The 17,934-nt window shown below is 43.1% G+C and overlaps 1 protein-coding gene across 1 annotated transcript in view; it reads right to left on the bottom strand.

The window, feature by feature from the left end:
• The window catches only part of gpc6a (glypican 6a), a 417,616-nt gene that overhangs the window by 185,251 nt on the left and 214,431 nt on the right, over positions 1–17,934 (bottom strand). The window lies entirely within an intron of this gene.

The following is a 17,934-nucleotide window of genomic DNA, read 5'->3' as shown; positions in this document are numbered from 1 at the left end:
TGGGTGTTGTTGATAAATGGCTTTCGCTTTACATAGTAGAGTTTTAACTTGCACTTACAGATGTAGCGACAAACTGTAGTTACTGACAGTGGTTTTCTGAAGTGTTCCCGAGCCCATGTGGTGATATCCTTTACACACTGATGTCGCTTTTTGATGCAGTACCGCCTGAGGGATCGAAGGTCTGTACTATCATCGCTCACGTGCAGTGAGTTCTCCAGATTATTTGAAACTTTTGATGATATTACGGACATAGATGGTGAAATCCCTAAATTCCCTGCAATAGCTCGTTGAGAAATGTTGTTCTTAAACTGTTCAACAATTTACTCACGCATTTGTGACAAAGTGGTAACCCTCGCCCCATCCTTGTTTGTGAATGACTGAATATTTCATGGAATCTACTTTTATACCCAATCATGGCACCCACCTGTTCCCAATTTGCCTGTTCACCTGTGGGATGTTCCAAATAAGTGTTTGACGAGCATTCCTCAACTTTATCAGTATTTATTGCCACCTTTCCCAACTTCTTTGTCACGTGTTGCTGGCATCAAATTCTAAAGTTAATGATTATTTGGAAAAAAAAAATGTTTATCAGTTTGAACATCAAATATGTTGTCTTTGTAGCATATTCAACTGAATATGGGTTGAAAATGATTTGCAAATCATTGTATTCCGTTTATATTTACATCTAACACAATTTCCCATCTCATATGGAAACAGGGTTTGCAGGTGGTAGGGACGCTAGAAAATGTCATTTGCAACGTTTGAGCAATTAAGGGTTGATATGTTGTTTCATGTTGTTGTTCCTGCATTGTCTATATTAGGGCTGTACGGTATACCAGTACTAGTAAAGTACCGCGATACTAATGAGTCATATTCTGTACTATACCGCCTCTAAAAAGTACCGGTCCCCCACCCCCGCCATTCCCCCATCGTCGTCACTTCGTGTCACTGTTTACGAGCAGACGAGCATGTTCGGCAGCACACAATCAAGGAGTACTTACAAGCAGACACGGTGTGTAGACAGAAAAAGGGAGAACGGACACATTTTGGCTTAAATGTAAATAGTAGAGTTTCAACTTGCACTTACAGATGTAGCGACAAACTGTAGTTACTGACAGTGGTTTTCTGAAGTGTTCCCGAGCCCATGTGGTGATATCCTTTACACACTGATGTCGCTTTCGATGCAGTACCGCCTATGTCCGTAATATCATCAAATGTAAAGCTGAAGTAATAACAGTGAAACGCCCACAGGAAGAGGTACTTTAGGACATGGCTAGCTAGCTAGCGGCTAACGTTCAGCCGTAGTCTGCAGTGTTGTAGCTACTTCTAAATCACTAATCCTCACCTCCATGGCGACGAATAAAGTATCATCCCTGCTAAACATGCTTCACTACACAAAATGTAAACAAACGCCATTGGTGGATATACATCTGACATCCACTGTAATGATACCAAATACAGGAGTGTATCTAGTTGATAATACTCTGATCACATCAATATTTTTTGGCATCACATCTTCTTTTGTTTAAAAAAAAACTTATATTATGTTTATAAACTCAAGAAATACGTCCCTGGACACATGAGGACTTTGAATATGACCAATGTATGATCCTGTAACTACTTGGTATCGGATTGATACCCACATTTGATCAGCCGATCAGCTGCTGTTGACGGTCCCTGACACAAGGCTGAAGCTTAGAGGTGACAGAGCTTTCGCCGCTGCTGCTCCCAAGCTCTGGAACGACCTACCTCTGAGTATTAGACAAGCCTCCTCTCTTCCTGTTTTTAAATCTCTCTTAAAAACATACTTTTATTCCATGGCTTTTAACACTGAGTGATATCCATCCTGCAATGGCGCCCCATAATAGACCTGCTGTGAACCTGTTTTTATGTTTTTATGTTTTATTTATTCTATTTTATTTTTTTATTTTTTTATCGTGTTTTGTTTGTGTTGTGTTGTCTTTGCTTGGTACTCGTATTATCTTTTAACCTGCCCATTGTACAGCACTTTGGCTACCCCTGTGGTAAATTTTAAATGTGCTTTATAAATAAAGTTGATTTGATTTGATTTGATATCAGATTGATATCATCCAAAACTAATGTACAACATCCAAACAACAGAAGAATAAGGGATTATTACATTTTAACAGAAGTGTAGATAGAACATGTTAAAACGGAGGGTAAACAGATATTAACAGTAAATGAACAAGTAGAGTAATAATTCATTTTCTACTGTTTGTCCTTCATAATGTTGACAAAATAATAGAATGATTAATGTCACAATATGTTACTGCATATGTCAGCAGCTAAATTAAAGGCCTACTGAAACCCACTACTACCGACCACGCAGTCTGATAGTTTATATATCAATGATGAAATCTTAACATTGCAACACATGCTAATACGGCCGGGTGAGCTTACTAAAGTGCAATTTTAAAGTTCGCGCGAAATATCCTGCTGAAAACGTCTCGGTATGATGACGTCACGGATTGTAGAGAACATTTTGGGACAGCATGGTGGCCAGCTATTAAGTCGTCTGTTTACATCGCAAAATTCCACAGTATTCTGGACATCTGTGTTGGTGAATCTTTTGCAATTTGTTCAATGAACAATGGAGACAGCAAAGAAGAAAGCTGCAGGTGGGAAGCGGTGTATTGCAACACAAACACGGCCGGTGTTTCATTGTTTACATTCCCGAAAGATGACAGTCAAGCTTTACCATTGGCCTGTGGAGAACTGGGACAACAGAGACTCTTACCGGGAGGACTTTGAGTTGGATGCGCAGACGCGGTACCGTGAGTACGCATGCAGCTGCGGCTTCCAAACATTTGATCGCTTGCCCGTACGTGCGTGCCGCTATGTGCATGTCACGTACGTAACTTTGGGGACTTTGGGGAAATATATGTGCTGTATGAACTTTGGGGAGGTGAACGGTACTTTGGGCTGTGGGATTGAGTGTGTTGTGCAGGTGTTTGAGTTGTAATGGCGGGTTATATGGACGGGAGAGGGGAGGTGTTTGTTATGCGGGATTAATTTGTGGCATATTAAATATAAGCCTGGTTGTGTTGTGGCTAATAGAGTATATATATGTCTTGTGTTTATTTACTGTTTTAGTCATTCCCAGCTGAATATCAGGTCCCACCCGCCTCTCACAGCATCTTCCCGATCTGAATCGCTCCTTCACTCTCACTTTCCTCATCCACGAATCTTTCATCCTCGCTCAAATTAATGGGGAAATCGTCGCTTTCTCGGTCCGAATCGCTCTCGCTGCTGGTGGCCATGATTGTAAACAATGTGCAGATGTGAGGAGCTCCACAACCTGTGACGTCACGCTCCTCGTCTGCTACTTCCAGTACAGGCAAGGCTTTTTTTATCAACGACCAAAAGTTGCAAACTTTATCGTCGATGTTCTCTACTAAATCCTTTCAGCAAAAATATTGGCAATATCGCGAAATGATCAAGTATGACACATGGAATGGACCTGCTATCACCGTTTAAATAAGAAAATCGCATTTCAGTAGGCCTTTAAGAGCCTTTGTTTGTTTACTTACTACTAAAAGAAAAGTTATCTCATATGTTCACTATTTTATTTAAGGACAAACTTGCAATAATAAACATATGTTTAATGTACCCTAAGATTAGTTTGTTAACATACAGTCAATAATGCCATTTTTTGTGGTCCCCTTTATTTAGAAAAGTATCGAAAAGTATCGAAAAGTATCGAAATACATTTTGATCCCGGGTACCAAAATATTGGTATCGGGACAACACTAATCTATACAAGAAACACGTATTCATTAGAGCAGTGGTTCTTAAAGGGGGAACATTATCACCAGACCTATGTAAGCGTCAATATATACCTTGATGTTGCAGAAAAAAGACCATATATTTTTTTAACCGATTTCCGAACTCTAAATGGGTGAATTTTGGCGAATTAAACACCTTTCTATTATTCGCTCTCGGAGCAATGGGAAGCAATCCGCCATTTTCTCAAACACATTACAAACACCGAGTCAAATCAGCTCTGTTATTTTCCGTTTTTTCGACTGTTTTCCGTACCTTGGAGACATCATGCCTCGTCGGTGTGTTGTCGGAGCAGGGCCGGCCCGTGGCATAGGCCGTATAGGCAAATTCTAAGGGCGCCGTCCATCAGGGGGCGCCACGCCAGTGCCACAAATGTTGGAGAAAAAAAAAAAAAAAAAAAAAAAAAGTTGGAACTATTATTTCTAAATACAAAAAATAATCCCACGTTAATTAAAATGCAAAGTAAAGCCTATTTAATAGAAATATTATTTGTTACAACATTACACCCCCCCCCCCCCCCCTCCCCCCGCACGGTGCGCCCCCTCCCTTCCCGTATCATGACTCTTTTTGGACGTCACCATATCAAAAAATCAACACAAGATGTCAAAACGGCCAAAACTGTTAGGTGCCCAGGGGAGAAAAGAAGAGGAGGAGAAACGAGAAAAGACAGAGGTAGCAGGTAGGTAACGTTAGCCTACATTAAATTATTTGTCTGTTACAGAATGTGATAGTAACCTGGCTTTTTAGCATTAAGCTAATGTTACATGATTCGGCAATTGCTAATCAATAAATAGCTAGTTCTGTGTTAACGTTGGGTTAATATTGTGGAGGGGGCTAAATTGTTATGGAAAATAATAATGTAATGTTAGCTAATTACAGTACTCCCACCTTACATTCCTCAGGGACATTTGTATTAGATCTTTTAAGCAGGTGTTTTTTTGTTTACATTGTTATTGCCTTCTGGTTAGCTAATGTTTGACCTGCAGGTAATAGTCACTTTTCTACCCCTTTATTGTAAGTAAAAAAAAGGTCAAAGACAAAGCTATTCGGTTTCTTGTGAGTATATACACTTCACTGCCGATGTGGGGGGGCGCCACCTAAAATCTTGCCTAGGGCGCCAGATTGGTTAGGACCTGGCCTGTGTCGGAGGGTGTAACAACACGAACAGGGACGGATTCAAGTTGCACCAGTGGCCCAAAGATGTGAAAGTGGCAAGAAATTGGACGTTTGTTCCGCACACTTTACCGACGAAAGCTATGCTACGACAGAGATGGCAAGAATGTGTGGATATCCTGCGACACTCAAAGCAGATGCATTTCCAACTGGACTGGACGGATCAGCTTTCAGGAAAAGAGAGCGGATGAGGGTATGTCTACAGAATATAGTAATTGATGAAAACTGGGCTGTCTGCACTCTCAAAGTGCATGTTGTTGCCAAATGTATTTCACATGCTGTAAACCTAGTTCATAGTTGTTAGTTTCCTTTAATGCCAAACAAACACATACCAATCGTTGGTTAGAAGGCGATCGCCGAATTCATCCTCGCTTTCTCCCGTGTCGCTGGCTGTCGTGTCGTTTTCGTCGGTTTCGCTTGCATACGGTTCAAACCGATATGGCTCAATAGCTTCAGTTTCTTCTTCAATTTCGTTTTCGCTACCTGCCTCTACACTACAACCATCCATTTCAATACATGCATAATCTGTTGAATCGCTTAAGCCGCTGAAATCCGAGTCTGAATCCGAGCTAATGTCGCTATAGCTTGCTGTTCTTTCCGCCATGTTTGTTTGTATCGGCATCACTAAGTGACGTCACAGGAAAATGGACGGGTGTATATAACGATGGTTAAAATCAGGCACTTTGAAGCTTTTTTTAGGGATATTGCGTGATGGGTAAAATTTTGAAAAAAACTTCGAAAAATAAAATAAGCCACTGGGAACTGATTTGTAATGTTTTTAACCCTTCTGAAATTGTGATAATGTTCCCCTTTAACCTGGGTTCGATGGAACCCTAGGGGTTCGGTGAGTCGGGCTCGGGGGTTCGGCGGAGGTCAAGACACACCCGACTCATCGTGTAAATAAAACCTTCTCCCTATCGGCGTATTACGGATACGGCAACAGCAGAAGTCAGACTGATTTGCAGGTGTGTAATTTGTTGTGAGTTTATGCACTGTGTTGGTTTTGTTCTTTGAACAAGGTGATGTTCATGCACGGTTCATTTTATGCACCAGTAAAAAAAAACATGGTAACAATTTAGTATGGGGAACATATTCACCATTAATTAGTTGCTTATTAACATGCAAATTAGTAACATATTGGCTCTTAACTAGTCATTATTAAGTACTTATTAATGCCTTATTCGGCATGGCCTTATTATAACCCTAACCCTGGCCCTAACCCTAACCCAGGGGTCGGCAACCTTTACCAGTCAAAGAGCCACTTTGATCAGTTTCACAAATTATAGAAAACAATGGGAGCCGCAAAAATTTTTTGAAATTTAAAATGAAATAACACTGCATACAAAGTTTTTTTTTTGCTTAGTGCTATGTATAAACCAGGGATCTCAGACACGCTGCCCACACCTTATAAAGGAATTTGAATGCTGGTGCGGCACGCGGGTTTTATATGAATGGCGATTGTCAGCGTCATGCGTGCCGAGATGGTACAGCATATAGCACCCACTACAACCAGCGTGCCTGATCAGCCACACATTGTGTGGGCTTCCGCTTGCTCACATAAGTGGCAGCAAGGCATACTTTGTCAACAACCACACAGGTTACACTGACGGTGGCGGTATAAAAAAAACTTTAACACTCTTACTAATAATGCGCCACACTGTGAACCCACACCAAACAAGAATGACAAACACATTTGGGGAGAACATCTGCACGGTAGCACAACATAAACACAACAGAACACATACCCAGAATCCCATGCAGCCCTAACTCTTCCGGGATACATTATACACCCCCTACCAAACCCCGCCCACCTCAACCGACGCACAGAGAGGGGGGGGGGGGGGTTGATGTGTGAGGGAGCAGGGTTGGGGTGGGGGCGGGGTTTGGTGGTAGCAGGGGTGTATAATGTAGCCCGGAAGAGTCAGGGCTGCATGGGATTCTGGGTATTTGTCCTGTTGTGTTTATGTTGTGTTACGGTGCAGATGTTCTCCCGAAATGTGTTTGTCATTCTTGTTTGGTGTGGGTTCACAGTGTGGAGCATTATTAGTAAGAGTGTTAAAGTTGTTTTATATGGTCACCGTCAGTGCAACCTGTGTGGCTGTTGACCAAGTATGCTTGCTGTCGCGTACGTGTGCAAGCAGAAGATGCATACTGTATAACATGTGGTTGGGCTGGCACACTATTAATACATATTGTAGAGGGCGTCAAATGTTGTACCATCATGGCACGCCCTTATTATAGATGTAAGGGTGAAAATCGGTGAATATTAATCCCGGGAGTTTTCTGCGAGAGTCACTGAATTCCGGAAGTCTCACGGGAAAATCGGGGGGTTCGGCAAGTAAGCTGCTGAGCCGCATCAGAGTGATCAAAGAGCCGCATGCGGCTCCGGAGCCGCGGGTTGCCGACCCCTGCCCTAACCAAATAACTCTAAATTAAGTCTTTGTTACTTAGAATATGTTCCCCTAGTGTCCAAAAAACTATAAATTAAGTCTTTGTTACTTAGAATATGTTCCCCATACTAAAGTGTTACCAAAAACATGTACATTGGTCTTGAATTTGAAAAAAAATTAACATTTTATTTTTCACTAAAGAAGGGTTCGGTGAATGCGCATATGAAACTGGTGGGGTTCTGTACCTTCAACAAGGTTAAGAACCAATGCATTAGACAGTTGACGTGCTCAAAAATAAATTTGATTGGCGAAAAGGGCCCTAATTGGTCAAAATATGCGGGTAAGTTGCGGCCATTGGACAAAGTTGCAAGGCCGAGCATATTTCGCAGGGATTGGTTGAATTTACAAGAATCTGCACGACCGCGACATAGCCAATTGCTACATATAAGACATGTTACACGTCAATCCAAAAGTTTGCATAAAGCATATTTTCCATTCATTCCGTCAGAAACGACCTCAAAGCCCACTTTTCTTCTTTTCATTAACTTTGAAGTCAAAGACTCTTTAATGGTCTGTTTAATCAGTTGACGCAAAGCACACAAATACAAGCTCAGAGAGAGAAAAAACAGATCGTTCAACACCAAGGACAGAATATGGTGGGTTTTTTTTGTGTCTTTTTAAATTTCCTCCGACTACTTCAGAACATGGAGTGGCAGCGACACAATCAATCTGAAGAGAAAAGTCAAGAAAAAAATTGTCATCCACCAAACAAGTGAAAATTGATATACAACATCAACCACGTCAAGCAAATATACACACTTGAGGACAAAATGATCAGTTTTTTGGGATCTTTTGATCTTATCTCAACAATGCTGTCCAATATTTATCAGAATAAGAGTGTCCGCCCTGAGATCGGTAGGTTGTGAGTTCAAATCCCGGCCGAATCATACCAAAGACTATAAAAATGGGACCCATTACCTCCCTGCTTGGCACTCAGCATCAAGGGTTGGAATTGGGGGTTAAATCACCAAAAATTATTCCCAGGCACAGCCACTGCTGCTGCTCACTGCTCCCCTCACCTCCCAGGGGGGTCGATCAAGGGTGATGGTTCAAATGCAGAGAATAATTTTGCCACACCTCGTGTGTGTGTGAGACAATCATTGGTACTTTAACTTTAGAAACAGCTTTATTGGCCAAGTATGTTTACCACACAAGGACTTTGACTTGGAAAACCGCGCTCTCTTAGTTCGATGCAAGGAATCGAAAACCAGTTCTTGTTCAGAACCGGTTCCCAGTGTATCAATTCATTGGAATCGCTTGCCAATTTTTTTAAATGATTCCCTTAAGGATCGGTGGGAATGACGTCATTACGCAATAGAACTGTGAATCTTGAGACTTTGAACTGTTTTAAACTGTGGTGCGATCAGCAATCCACGCACCTGGATCTGATGAGAGGGATCTGTATAAAGGACCAGTGGACCCAAGGATCCTGGCGGGAACTTAGTTTCTCAATGTTGAACCTTTACCGACATTTTTTATGCTCTCTCTCCTTGTTTCCTCTACGTGGCTTGATTCGTCCCCTGTCTTCTCCCTTGTGCCCGTAGTGGTTTCCTTTCGTTGCCCTGGATCTCGACTGCCTCCCCCGATCCTCGACCCCCTGCCTGGACACGGACCTTGTCGCCTCTCTCTCTCTGCCCACGGACCTCACTTGGATCACGGACCCCCTTTCGCCTAGCCCCCTTTTGGATTTGTCTGCTTCCCCATCCAACATCACGGTAACACACAACAGTTAATTACACACATAGTTTAACACCACACACACTCTTGGATTTTGGTCACACACTCCATTCCTTAGTTTAGTATCGTTAGTTAGTATTGTTTATTATTATTATATATAAATATTGACGATATATATAATAAATCATTGAACATTACTGCCCCTGGTGTCTGAGCTGTCATCTCCCCTCTGTAAACCAAAACAACAAGAGAAGTATCCAGAAGTAAATCTGTACAGCAGATATAGATCATCTACATCAGAGCTGGGCAAATATTTTGACTCGAGGGCCACATTTAGATTAAAAAAAATGTGTCTGGGGGGGGCCAAGGTGTATGCATGTATAAATTATATGTGCACATTAAGCTGTAAAAATATGCTGTACACATACTTGCCAACCCTCCCGGATTTTCCGGGAGACTCACGAAATTCAGCGCCTCTCCCGAAAACCTCCCGGGACAAATTTTCTCCCGGACATCTCCCGAAATTCAGGCGGACTCAGGTCCTCCACAATATAAAAAAGCGTACCTGCCCAATCACGTTATAACTATAGAATGATGGAGGGCGAGTTCTTGGTTTCTTATGTGGGTTTATTGTTAGGCAGTTTCATTAACGTCCTCCCAGCGTGGCAACAACACACAACAACAGCAGTCACTTTTTTGTATACCGTAAAGCAGTTCGTCTGCCGTAAACAGCAATGTTGTGACACTCTTAAACAGGACAATACTGCCATCTAGTGCATTTGATGAAAGCACTTTTGTGCGTGCCACACAGCAATGCATCATCTGAGAGGGTGTTCAGCATGGTTCGAAAAATAGTGACAGAGAATAGAACAAGGATGTACAATTCAACCCTTAACTCAACAATGAGTAGATGAGTGTTATGTGTGTGTATATGTGTAAATAAATGAACACTGAAATTCAAGTATTTATTATATATATATATATATAGCTAGATATCACTGAACGTCAAGTATTTCCTATATATATATATATATATATATATATATATATATATATATGTATTTCCTATATATATATATATATATATATATATATATAGGAAATACTTGACTTCTACTGAATTCTAGCTGTAAATATACTCCTCCCCTTTTAGCCACGCCCCCAACCACGCCCCCGTCCCACCCCGACCACGCCCACCCCACCCCCTCCCCCCACCTCCCGAAATCGGAGGTCTCAAGGTTGGCAAGTATGGCTGTACAGTATATGTGTTTGGGTCCCTTTTCTTCAGGAACACTAATACCAAAAGTCACAATGCCTGATAGAATTCTAAAAACGTTATGACAGACCACCTCAAAAAAATGGAATGGAATTTTACAGTTTTTTATTGAATGGGACACCCAAAATGTACATGAAAATAAAGAAAGTGGGATTTACAATATTAACTATGAACAATAAAACACTGAATATTAACAACATATGAACATATTTTACTTCTCAGACCAGCTCATCGATAGTTGTGTATCTTTTACAATCCTTTGCAATTTATTTTGATTTTTTGTCCAAGGGTTGAATGGGTTGTCTTCTTCCGCGTCATTGTGACACATATGCCTCGCTGTTGGCCCCTGCGGGGTGGAGGCAGTACTGCATAAATGACTAACTCCAGTTTAAATGGTTTCTTCAAGCCTATTTGGCCGATGTTCGACGGGCCAAATGAAAAGCTTTGGCGGGTCGCCATGTTAGCGCTATTATTGGTTCCATTTAAATGACTGCATTCTCATTTAGATGAGCAAGACGAGGGACATATCCAGTAAGTACTCGCTCCAGTTCATAGCTTCTATTCTACAGACAAGCAGTAAATAAGTTCTGGTCAGAAGCTTGGACCAATTTGCCACAGAAGTCGCTTCTGGTTTTAAAGAAGTGAATATTCAGCATGTTTTCCTGTAACCACATTTATCACTCAGTCACTTCCACCATGCGGGTGAAACTCATGAAATTAAAATACGGAGTTAAAGTCCATTCATGTCAGAGATATTGATAAGTGAGATATGTCAAGCCTTTGTTTATTATCGTTTCATAGCTTACAGCTTTTTGAAGACTCCACATTTTCTGGGACTTTCAATTCAAGGTTTTCATAAACTTTCAGCCTTAAACATCAAACGTATATACCAGGGGTCGGCAACCTTTACCACTTAAAGAGCCGTTTTTGTCAGGCTTGTCCCTGACAGTTTGACTGTGTTTTAGTTTTTTCTCTGTGTTTGTCTTAGTTTCCTGTCAGCGCTTTTATTTTGTCTTCATTTCCTGAGTGTCTCCCTGAGTGCTGCTTCCCCTCAGCTGTGGCTGATTGGCACCTGGCCACACCTGGTGTCAATCAGCCAGCTACTATTTAAACCTGCCTTCTCCTCCAGTCATTGCTGGATCATTGTCGTTCCTACCTGTCGTGTCGTTGTTTGCTGTATGCTGTCGTTGCTACCTGTGTGCGTTAAGCTTTCCCTGGATCCTGACTCCTGTTCCTGCTTCCTGGTTTCTGGTTCGTGTTTTCCTTTTCTTATTTTTGAACATTAAAACCATGTTTTCTCGTACAATGCCTTCCGCCTTCTCTGCATCTTGGGGTTCGGCACCTACAAACTCTGACATAATGATCCAGCCAAATTCGAATCTCGCAGAGATGTCCATGGCGGAGAGGCTTAACAAAGCTTTGGACTTAATGGCTAATCTGAAGAAAAGTTCGGCCGCTTTTCAAGCCCTCTCCCACCCACCCCTGTCGTCTGTGGTCCTATCTGGGGACGTCTGGGATCCGTCCCTTGGGGGAGGGGCTATGAGTAGCAGTGCAGCTGGGGAGGCACAGCTACTTCTCGCCCCAGTGGGTCTGCAAGAGACGGCGCCATCATCTCCGGTGGGTCTGCAACCTACGGCGCCACCATGCACTCCGGTGAGCCGGCAGACGCCACCATGCACTCCGGTGGGCCGGCAGACGCCACCATGCACTCCGGTGGGCCGGCAGACGCCACCATGCACTCCGGTGGGCCGGCAGACGCCACCATGCACTCCGGTGGGCCGGCAGACGCCACCATGCACTCCGGTGGGCCGGCAGACGCCACCATGCACTCCGGTGGGCCGGCAGACGCCACCATGCACTCCGGTGGGTCTACAACCTACGGCACCACCATCCTGTCCGGTGGGCCAGCAGCAGATGGCGCCACCATCCTCCTCTCCGGTGGGCCAGCAGCAGATGGCGCCACCATCCTCCTCTCCGGTGGGCCAGCAGCAGATGGCGCCACCATCCTCCTCTCCGGTGGGCCAGCAGCAGATGGCGCCACCATCCTCCTCTCTGGTGGGCCAGCAGCAGATGGCGCCACCATCCTCCTCTCTGGTGGGCCAGCAGCAGAGAGCGCCACCATCCTCCTCTCCGGTGGGCCAGCAGCAGAGGGCGCCACCATCCTCCTCTCCGGTGGGCCAGCAGCAGAGGGCGCCACCATCCTCCTCTCCGGTGGGCCAGCAGCAGAGGGCGCCACCATCCTCCTCTCCGGTGGGCCAGCAGCAGAGGGCGCCACCATGCACTCCGGTGGGTCTACAATCCACGGGGCCACCATAGTCTCCGGTGGGCCAGCAGAGGGCGCCACCACCATCGTCTCCGGTGGGCCAGCAGAGGGCGCCACCACTATCGTCTCCGGTGGGTCCTCCCATGCCGGCGGTTGAGCCGCCTCGCCAATTGCGGCAGCGTTCAACTCGCCGTCGCCACCTAACTCTTTCCCGCTGGTTGCGGGGACACTTGGCCTGGTGGCCCACCTCCTTGTCCTCCCTCCACCCTCCCGTGACTTTGGACTTTTTTGAGGGGGGGTTCTAGAACGTCTGGTATCCGTTATAGGAAGGGGGGCTACTGTCCGGCTTGTCCCTGACAGTTTGACTGTGTTTTAGTTTTTTCTCTGTGTTTCTCTTAGTTTCCTGTCAGCGCTTTTATTTTGTCTTCATTTCCTGAGTGTCTCCCTGAGTGCTGCTTCCCCTCAGCTGTGGCTGATTGGCACCTGGCCACACCTGGTGTCAATCAGCCAGCTACTATTTAAACCTGCCTTCTCCTCCAGTCATTGCTGGATCATTGTCGTTCCTACCTGTCGTGTCGTTGTTTGCTGTATGCTGTCGTTGCTACCTGTGTGCGTTAAGCTTTCCCTGGATCCTGACTCCTGTTCCTGCTTCCTGGTTTCTGGTTCGTGTTTTCCTTTTCTTATTTTTGAACATTAAAACCATGTTTTCTCGTACAATGCCTTCCGCCTTCTCTGCATCTTGGGGTTCGGCACCTACAAACTCTGACAGTTTTGACCCGTTTCACAAATTCAAGAAAACAATGGGAGCCACAAAACTCTTTTGAAATGTAAAATGAAATAACACTGCATACAGTTTTTTTTGTTGCTTTGTGCTATGTATAAACCAGACACGCGGCCCGTGAGACGTTATTTCGCGAGTTCTATATGAATGGCGCTTGACAGCGTCTTACTTGCCAACCCTCCCAATTTTTCCGGGAGACTCCCGAAATTCAGGGCAACTATTCTCTCGAATGTCTGCTGATTTCCACCCAAACAACAATAATAAGGCCGTGCCGTGATGGCACTGTCTTAAGAGTTAGTGCTGCATGGGATTCTGGGTATTTGTTCTGTTGTGTTTATGTTGTGTTATGGCATGGATGTTCTCCAGTAATATGTTTGTCATTCTTGTTTGATGTGGGTTCACAGTGTGGCACAAAATAGTAACAGTGTTAAAGTTGTTTTATACGGCCACCCTCAGTGTGAACTGTATGGCTGTTGACCAAGTATGTCTTGCAGTCACTACGTGTGTAGAATAGAGCCCACATACAACATGTGACTGGGCCGGCACGCAGATAGTGTAAAATCGGACGCTAAAGGCACGCTCTCAATATTGTTGCCCCGGGAGAATTTCGGGAGAGGCACTGAAATTCGGAAGTATCCTGGAAAAATCGAGAGGGTCAGCAAGTATGCAGCTGAGCCGCATCAGAGTGATCAAAGAGCCGCATGCGGCTCCGGAGCCGCGGGTTGCCGACCCCTGGTATATACATATAAAAAAAGGCTTCAAATACAGTAGAGGCCAAAAGTTTGGACACACCTTCTCATTTCAATGTGTTTTCTTTATTTTCATGACTATTTACATTGTAGATTGTCACTGAAGGCATCAAAACTATGACACCTGTGAAGTGAAAACCATTTCAGGTGACTACCTCTTGAAGCTCATCGAGAGAATGCCAAGAGTGTGCAAAGCAGTAAATCAGAGCAAAGTGTGGCTATTTTGAAGAAACTATAATACAAAACATGTTTTCAGTTATTTCACATTTTTTTTGTTAAGTACATAACTCCACATGTGTTCGTTCATAGTTTTGATGCCTTCAGTGACAATCTACAATGTCAATAGTCGTGAAAATAAAGAAAAGTGTGTCCAAACTTTTGGCTTGAACTATACGTTGAGTTGCATGTTGTGTATATGTTTAGTAGTTTCACCTTGTACATCTGAACAAACCATTTGAATATTTTGAGTTCCATCAGTATGTGTTCAAGGGAGATGACAAAATATTCCTAAAAATGTTACTATATTTTACATTATTACATAATTTCCACATATGTTTTATTAATTTATTGTGTTAAATGCTTTGGATTAATATTTATTTCTTATACAGTAGGGCAAAAAAGTATTTAGTCAGCCACCGATTGTGCAAGTTCTCCCACTTAAAATGATGACAGAGGTCTGTAATTTTCATCATAGGTACACTTCAACTGTGAGAGACAGAATGTGAAAAAAAAATCCAGGAATTCACATTGTAGGAATTTTAAAAAATGTATTTGTAAATTATGGTGGAAAATAAGTATTTGGTCACTTCAAACAAGGAAGATCTCTGGCTCTCACAGACCTGTAACTTCTTCTTTAAGAAGCTCTTCTGTCCTCCACTTGTTACCTGTATTAATGGCACCTGTTTGAACTTGTGATCTGTATAAAAGACACCTGTCCACAGCCTCAAACAGTCAGACTCCAAACTCCACTATGGCCAAGACCAAAGAGCTGTCGAAGGACACCAGGGAAATAATTGTAGACCTGCACCAGACTGTGAAGAGTGAATCTACAATAGGCAAGCAGCTTGGTGTGAAAAAAATCAACTGTGGGAGCAAGTATTAGAAAAATGGAAGACATACAAGACCACTGATAATCTCCCTCGATCTGGGGCTCCACGCAAGATCTCATCCCGTGGGGTCAAAATGATCATGAGAACGGTGAGCAAAAATCCCAGAACCACTCGGGGGGACCTGGTGAATGACCTGCAGAGAGCTGGGACCAAAGTAACAAAGGTTACCATCAGTAACACACTACACCGACAGGGAATCAAATCCTGCAGTGCCAGACGTGTCCCCCTGCTTAAGCCAGTGCATGTCCAGGCCCGTCTGAAGTTTGCCAGAGAGCACATGGATGATACAGCAGAGGATTGGGAGGATGTCATGTGGTCAGATGAAACCAAAATAGAACTTTTTGGTATAAACTCAACTCGTCGTGTTTGGAGGAAGAAGAATACTGAGTTGCATCCCAAGAACACCATACCTACTGTGAAGCATGGGAGTGGAAACATCATGCTTTGGGGCTGTTTTTCTGCTAAGGGGACAGGCCGACTGATCCGTGTTAAGGAAAGAATGAATGGGGCCATGTATCGTGAGATTTTGAGCCAAAACCTCCTTCCATCAGTGAGAGCTTTGCAGATGACAATGATCCCAAACACACCGCCCGGGCAACGAAGGAGTGGCTCCGTAAGAAGCATTTGAAAGTCCTGGAGTGGCCTAGCCAGTCTCCAGACCTCAACCCCATAGAAAATCTGTGGAGGGAGTTGAAAGTCCGTGTTGCTCGGCGACAGCCCCAAAACATCACTGCTCTCGAGAAGATCTGCATGGAGGAACGGGCCAAAATACCAGCTACTGTGTGTGCAAACCTGGTAAAGACCTATAGTAATCGTTTGACCTCTGTTATTGCCAACAGAGGTTATATTACAAAGTATTGAGTTGAATTTTTGTTATTGACCAAATACTTATTTTCCCCCATAATTTACAAATAAATTCTTTAAAATTCCTACAATGTGAATTCCTGGATTTCATATTCTGTCTCTCACAGTTGAAGTGTACCTATGATGAAAATTACAGACCTCTGTCATCATTGTAAGTGGGAGTACTTGCACAATTGGTGGTTGACTAAATACTTTTTTGCCCCACTGTATGTATTTTCAAAAGTTTTTTTTTTCTACGCTATGTGCCTCGGGCACGTCCGACCGGTAGGAGGCCACGGGGAAGACCCAGGACACGTTGGGAAGACTATCTCTCCCGGCTGGCCTGGGAACGCCTCGGGATCCCCCGGGAGGAGCTGGACGAAGTGGCTGGGGAGAGGGAAGTCTGGGCTTCCCTGCTTAAGCTGCTGCCCCCGCGACCCGACCTCGGATAAGCGGAAGAAGATGGATGGATGGATGGATGGATATGTGCCTCTTCAGACCTCACTGTTGGCTTTGTAAGGTCTTGGTACCTCTAAACGAAACAAAATAGATGATAATCCACCTATTTGTTCGCGTTTTTCTAAATACGAATCAATAAGAGAATCGATAAGGAACCAAATCGTTGAATTGGAACCGGAAAAATCTTATCAATTCCCATCCCTAGCTCAAAAGGTGCAGCGTTATTTATAGTAGACCGTTCTTCAGTGACATTGCTTCATTTTGGTACATTTTGTCAAATTTAAATGTAATTTTTAATGTCTTTCAAAAACATTGGGTGAAAACAAGATATGTTCAAAATTATTAACCATCTAGGTCATTTAAATTTGTGCTTTGAAAACACACCAGAGAAGTGAAAAAATATATATATATATCTACGAATAATTTTAAATCCTTTGTTTTTTTTGTCTTCAAAGTCCTCTCGTGCCTAAATGTATATACAATACCAAAAGATTATTTTGAGAAAAATACAATTATCGACCTAATCCCTCTAGTATCGATAATTTACTGATACTACTCCAAAATATTTGGGAATTTCAGGAAAAGCTGCATTTTTTTTTTAAATGGTAAAAAACTTAAATGGTCTGAATGAGTTGAAATGGTTGGTGTTGACATTTTTCAAATCGGTCGAGAAATGTTGAAGTAGTAACATGTTGAATTGAGAAATGGTATTACGGAATTCCTGGAGTTTCGGGAAAAAATTGAATTTTTCCAGTTCAAAAAACAACTTGTTTTTCCTAATTAAGAGGAATGTTTTGACGGTGAAACGGTTGAAGTGGGTTGAAAAATGTGGAAGGAGTAGTCGCCAGAAAAAAGGGTGGAAATAGGGCTTTGGAAAACCAGGAATTGTCATGACTTGGTCCTGGGGTTTAGTTTTTCTCAAAGGCAACGGAAAGTTGGCTCGGGCGAGACGGGAATGAAGGTACATTTTTATTTAAACACTATAAATACAAAACAAGGAAGTAAACAAAAGGTGCGCACAATGGCGTAGAACAAACTATGAAACCAAACACTTGCACAAAGGTAAAAACTATGAACAACAAAAAACACTAACCGTGGCAATAATAAACAAAACTCACTTGGCATGGACAAAAAGGAGCAGCGTGAACGATGCATGTGAAAAAAAAGTCAGAAATGTGCAGAGCATAAATGTGGGGATGTCACCAAAAAGACAAACTGAAAAACAATGAACTTAAATACTACAGACATGATTAACGAAAACAAGTGCGTCACTCAAAACGTGAAACATGTGCGTGAAAACTAATGGGTTGTTATGGTGACAAACAAGAGTGCACAATGAGTCCAAACGTG

The sequence above is a fragment of the Nerophis lumbriciformis genome, linkage group LG15, assembly GCF_033978685.3.
Source record: "Nerophis lumbriciformis linkage group LG15, RoL_Nlum_v2.1, whole genome shotgun sequence".
NCBI lineage: Eukaryota > Metazoa > Chordata > Actinopteri > Syngnathiformes > Syngnathidae > Nerophis > Nerophis lumbriciformis.
Note: the sequence above shows the minus strand (reverse complement) of the source record. Positions and strands in the feature narration are given on the sequence as shown.